This window comes from Triticum aestivum, chromosome 2D (assembly GCF_018294505.1).
Source record: "Triticum aestivum cultivar Chinese Spring chromosome 2D, IWGSC CS RefSeq v2.1, whole genome shotgun sequence".
NCBI classification, from domain to species: Eukaryota; Viridiplantae; Streptophyta; class Magnoliopsida; order Poales; family Poaceae; genus Triticum; species Triticum aestivum.
In genome coordinates, this window is record NC_057799.1 from 37,843,887 (window position 1) to 37,849,714 (window position 5,828).

The following is a 5,828-nucleotide window of genomic DNA, read 5'->3' on the forward strand; positions in this document are numbered from 1 at the left end:
GCCGGGCCCTGAGCCGGATCTCTGCGCCGATCTCATCGAGACGGCCCAGCATGCATGACCCGCCCTGGCCCGGCCTGCCTTAAGGCATGCTTTTGTGGGGTGTATCCATGGAGGATTCTCTTATCGATCTGGATCTGGTGATGAGACGGCCGCCGACTCTGACGGCGAGTCGGCCACCGGTGAGTCAGACTCGTTGTATCAACTTCAAGATGGCAGGCTCATGGGTTATTCTGATGGTGACAGTATTCCGGACCTATTTGAGCCGCCAAGCCGGGTCGGAATCTTTATGGCCGGTGCGCAGCCTGTTCAGAACCCCGCTGCTGGAGCGGGAAACCCGGTGCCTTCTCCGGCTCAGGTGCTGATGGATCTCACGGACAAGATGACGGCCCTGTTAACTGCCACGGTTGACCCGGCGGATCAAGCTCAGCATGATGCGGAGGTGGCACAGTTAAAATTGGATCTAGTGAAAGCTAAGGAGGATCTTGCAGCGGAAGGGATCAGGATGGTTGCGGAAAGGGCGGCTCTCGATGCCCAAACTCAGCTGATCCAGGCGCGGTCCTTCCAACTCACGATGGATCAGAACGCGTCCAATGAGGTCATGCGGAGGAGGCATCAAAAGACCCAATCTCGGCTCCCGCCGGTTTACGATCCACGCAACCTCTTCAGCACGCCAGGTGCAGGGTCTAGTAACCCGCCAGGGGTCATAGCGCCCGGGTCTGGCCCCCTACTCAGCCACGAGTGATGGGGCCTCCTCAGGTGCCCCCTGGCCCACCTCAGTATGTGCCAACACCCCCGGGTCATTATAATAACCCGCTGGAGAACGTGGTTGCTGCGACAGCACGGCTGGCGGCTCTCCCAGTTGACGGCGACTCTCCGACGGCTATTGAAACCCGGCGGATCAGGGAACTCCTTCAGACGGCACTGGCGCAGCAAGAGGCATACTCCTACAGCCGGGATAGGATCCACTCGACACCCCGTCCGGGCCAGAGCCCGAGTTACAGCAGGCACATGGTCTCAGCGACCGGCTCAAGCAACGTCAGACGCCATGACCCGCCCCCTGGCCATGGCCCGGTTTTTAACGGAGCCTATCACGCAGCGGACCAAGACAGAGTGCGGCAAGAGGCGGAGCAGGTGCCTCAATTAACGGCTTACCAGACCCCCCCAGCTTATCCGACGACTTCCGTCGACGTGGGTATCCCTACCAGGACTGGGGGTGTCCCTTGCTTAGTACCAGCTATCCGCAACGAACGTTTACCCAAGGACTTCAAAGGCCCTAGGAAGGTGCCCAACTACACGGCTGACTTACAACCCGCAGCCTGGATCGAGAGTTACGAGATGGCCATGGAACTACTGGAGGTCAGTGAGGCGGCAATGGCCAAGTACTTCACCATGATGTTGGATGGGACTGCCCGCACTTGGTTGAAAGGGCTACCGCCGAACTCCATCGGGTCTTGGGCTGAGCTGAAGGCCCGGTTCATCCAAAACTTTAAGGATACCTGCAGGCAGTCTATGTCAATTGTGGATTTGACTAACTGTAAGCAGCAGGAGGGTGAATCCACGACGCATTGGGTTCGCCGGGTCAAGGAGATCATACATTCGTCAGATAAGATGGATGCCGGCTCTGCAGTCTTAATGTTGGAACTTGTCGTTTCGTGCCCCTGAAGATGAAACTCGGGCGGCTTAAGCGCGACTGCAGTGATATGGGTACACTCATGGCGGCTCTTGTCAAGTACGCCGATTCTGATGGCACCAAGGATCCACCTTCAGATGATGAAAGGACAGGGAAGGGAAAGAAGAACGGCAATGGCAAGGATCCCCAGCATAACCCGGGGAACCAAGGAGGAAGCAAGGGCAAGGCCGATGGCAGCCTAGAGTTTGTAGCCAACGCCAGCTCACAAGGCAATAACCAGCGACGCAAGGGGAGGCCACCTCCCCGAGGCGGCGGGTCAGGCCCAACGCTGGAGCAACTGTTGAATGAGCCTTGTCCAAGGCATGGCTCTAGAGAGAAGCCAGTGACTCATCTATGGAAGGATTGTGCAATCATGAAGGCCTTTAAGGATTACAATGGCACGGGCGGCGGCTCAGGCACCGGCGGCTTTCATGGCCCGGGCGGCGGCTCAAATTCTGGTCCTCCGAACGGCCAAGGGGGCTTTAATCAGCAATCTAACCAGGGCCATCAACAGCAGCAAGGGGGTTATCAGACCAATCCAAAGCAACTTAGCGGTGGACAGTATCATGTGTTTACCACCAGTCTCTGTAAGCGAGATCAGAAGCTTCATAAGAGGGCGGTGAATGCTGTTGAGTCGGCAGTTCCACGTTACTTGCGGTGGTCTGAGCAGCCTGTAGTGTGGAGTAGGGAGGATCACCCTCCCCGGGTGGATAATCTGGGTCACTTGGCATTGGTGGTGGCTCCTCAGGTAGGAGGATATAAGTTCACTAAGGTGCTTATGGATGGAGGCAGCAGTATTAACATCCTCTATTATGAGACTTTCCGCCATATGGGGTTAGTTGATAAGGACCTCCGCCAGTCAAACACTGTTTTCCACGGTGTGGTACCTGGTAAGTCGGCTTATCCAGTCGGCAAGATCGAGTTGGAAGTGGCCTTTGGAGATGAGAACAACTACAGGGTGGAGAAATTGACCTTTGAGGTGGTTAAGATAAGAAGCCCGTACCATGCTATATTTGGGCGGCCGGCTTACGCCAAGTTCATGGCACGGCCGTGTTACGTGTATTTACAGCTCAAGATGCCGGGTCATAATGGGACCATTACGGTTCACGGCAGCCGGAAGGTCACCTTGGAATGTGAGGAAGGCGATGCAGCTTATGCAGTATCTGTTTGTGCAACAGAGGAGTTGAAGTTTTACAAAGACAATGTTGACCCAACAGATATGACCTCTCTGAAAAAGCCGACTACGGAGCATGAGCCGGCGATGAAATTTAAGTCGGCTGATAAGACTAAACTTGTTGATTTCGTTCCAGGAGATTCATCCCAGCAGTTCAGCATCAGTGCCAATCTGGATCCGAAATAGGAAAGCGCGCTCATCGAGTTCATCCGTGAGAATAGGGACATCTTCGCATGGAAACCTTCTGACATGCCAGGTGTACCTAGAGAACTCGTTGAGCACACTCTCAATGTTGATCCGAAATTTAAGCCGGTCAGGCAGTTCCTTCGGCGGTTTAATGAAGAGAGGCGGAAAGCTATTGGTGAAGAAGTGGCCCGGCTCTTGGCGGCCGGTTTTATCATTGAAGTCTTTCACCCAGAGTGGTTAGCTAACCCGGTGCTCGTACTCGAGAAGAACGGCACTTGGCGGATGTGTGTGGACTACACGGACTTAAACAAGGCGTGTCCGGCTGATCCTTTTGCCCTTCCCCGTATTGATCAAATTATTGATGCTACGGCAGGTTGTGCGCGCTTAAGTTTCTTGGACGCCTATTCCGGATATCATCAGATTAAAATGGCAGTTAAGGACCAGGAGAAGACAGCATTCATCACTCCCTTTGGAGCCTTCTGCTATGTCTCTATGCCCTTTGGACTCAAGTGTGCACAGGCGACTTATCAGCGTTGCATGCAGAACTGTCTTCATAAACAGATTGGGCGCAATGTTCATGCTTATGTGGACGACATTGTGGTTAAGTCCATAAAGGAGGAAACCCTGATAGATGATTTAAGGGAGACTTTCGATAATCTCCGGGTTTATAAGATGATGCTTAACCCGGCCAAGTGCGTTTTTGGTGTTCCTGCAGGCAAGCTCTTGGGTTTCTTGGTTTCTGACAGAGGCATTGAAGCTAACCCGGAAAAGATCAAGGCCATCACCTCCCTGGCTAAGCCGACGTGTATAAATGACGTTCAGCGCTTGGCGGGTCGCATTGCTGCTTTGAGCCGGTTTATAAGACGTTTGGGTGAGAAGGCCATGCCATTATATCAGCTGATGAAGAAAACTGATAACTTTGTCTGGAATGATGCAGCTAATACTGCCTTTGAGGATTTGAAGAAGCAGCTGGCAGAGCCTCCAGTCCTTGCTGCTCCGGTTGATAAGGAGCCCTTATTATTATATGTGGCGGCGAATACACGAGCCGTCAGTGTGGCTATGGTGGTGGAGTGCAAGGAGGAGGGTAAGGAGCATCCGGTTCAGCGGCCGGTTTATTATGTCAGCGAAGTGCTCATCGAGTCGAAGCAGCGGTATCCGCATTGGCAGAAGCTTGTTTATGGTGTATTCATGGCAAGACGGAAGCTCAAGCATTACTTTCAGGGTCATCCTATCACTGTGGTCAGTTCTGCCCCTCTTGGTGATATCATTCAAAACAGAGAGGCCACAGGGAGAGTGGCTAAGTGGGCTATAGAGCTCGGACCTCATGATCTGAAATACGTGCCCCGCACTGCTGTTAAATCTCAGGCCTTGGTGGATTTCATCAATGATTGGACAGAGTCACAAGTGCCCGAGCAAAAGCCGGATAACACATACTGGACTATTTACTTTGATGGGTCCAGACAGTTGGAGGGCTCGGGGGCTGGAGTGGTGTTGGCTTCCCCTAAAGGTGACAAGTTCCATTATGTGATACAATTGATGTTTCCTTGTACTAACAATGCGGCTGAGTATGAGGCCTTGCTCCATGGTCTTCGGATGGCTAAGGAGATGAATTTGAGCCGAGTAAGGTGCTTTGGCGACTCAGATTTGGTGGCTCAACAAGTATCAGGAAGGTGGGACTCCAAGGACCCTCTCATGGCGGCTTATCGCCGTGAGGTTGATGCCATTGCTGGACACTTTCAGGGTTACCAAGTAGAGCACATCGATCGCAGGAAGAACGAGGCGGCTGATGCCCTAAGCCGGCTGGGCTCTCAGCGAAAGCCGGTGCCGCCTAATACTTTCCTGGATGTCCTGTATAACCCTTCTGTTAAGTTGCCTACAGAGGAAGACTTGGCTGTCCTTGACCCGGAGGCACGGCTGGTGGCGGCTCTCCACATCATACCGGACTGGACAATGCCCTATTTGGCTTACATGACCCGGGGTGAGTTCCCTGAGGATGAAACTTTGGCCAGACAAATAACCCGGCGGGCTAAGTCAATGATTGTTGTCGATGGAGAGTTGCATCACCGCAGTGTTACAGGAGCGTTTCAGCATTGTGTCTCCCCTGAGGAAGGACAAGAGATCTTGCGTGAGATTCATGAAGGGGATTGTGGCCATCACGCCGGCTCAAAGTCTCTTGTGGCCAAGGCTTTTCGCCATGGTTTTTATTGGCTGACGGCTCATGCTGATGCGGAGGACTTGGTCAGTAAATGTGATGGCTGCCAGAGGTTCTCACGACGGGCTCATGTGCCGGCTCAGGAGCTGAGGATGATCCCAATTACTTGGCCCTTTGCGGTCTGGGGGCTTGATATGGTTGGGCCTTTTAAAAGGTCCAAAGATAAGAAGACCCACCTTTTGGTGGCAGTTGACAAGTTTACCAAGTGGGTTGAAGCGGAGACAGTTAGCAAGTGTGATGCAGCCACGGCGGTTCAGTTTATGAAAAAGGTGATCTTTCGCTTTGGTTTTCCGCACAGCATTATCACGGACAATGGCACCAAGCTCTCCAAAGGTTCCATGGAAGAGTTTTGTCAACAAGAGCATATCCGACTTGATGTTTCCTCAGTGGCTCATCCTCAATCCAATGGTCAAGCTGAGAGAGCTAATCAGGAGATTCTGAAGGGCATCAAGCCCCGGCTTTTGGTCCCTTTGCAACGGACGCCGGTTTGTTGGGTGGAGGAATTGCCCTCCGTGTTATGGAGCATCAACACTACTCCTAACAGGTCTACAGCATGTACCGTCCCAATGCTTCTGCCCCAAGGCAGA